This window comes from Lupinus angustifolius, unplaced genomic scaffold (genome assembly GCF_001865875.1).
Source record: "Lupinus angustifolius cultivar Tanjil unplaced genomic scaffold, LupAngTanjil_v1.0 Scaffold_732, whole genome shotgun sequence".
Taxonomy (NCBI): Eukaryota; Viridiplantae; Streptophyta; class Magnoliopsida; order Fabales; family Fabaceae; genus Lupinus; species Lupinus angustifolius.
In genome coordinates, this window is record NW_017728057.1 from 1,253 (window position 1) to 1,665 (window position 413).

Here is a 413-nt window from a genome sequence, read left to right on the forward strand (position 1 = left end):
GATCCTCATGAAAGTTAGATCTTAACAGAGCCAACTCCATCTCTTTAAAGTACTCGTCTACAGACTTGGTACCTTGGGTCAGCCGATGAAGACGAGGATAGGATGAGGATAAGGATAGGATGACGATAAGGATGAGGATGAAGATGAGGATGAGGACGAGGATAGGTTGAGGACGAGAATGACGATGAGGATAGGATGAGGAAGAGGATGAGCGAAGGATGAGGATGAGAATGAGGATGAGGATAGGAAGAGGACGAGGATGAGAAAGGGATGAGGATGAAATACGATGAGGATGAGGAAGTGGATAAGGATGAGGATGAGGATTATGATGCAGATAGGATGAGGATGAGGATGAGGATTGGACGAGGACGAGAATGAGAATTAGGATAGGATGAGGATGAGGATGAGGATAG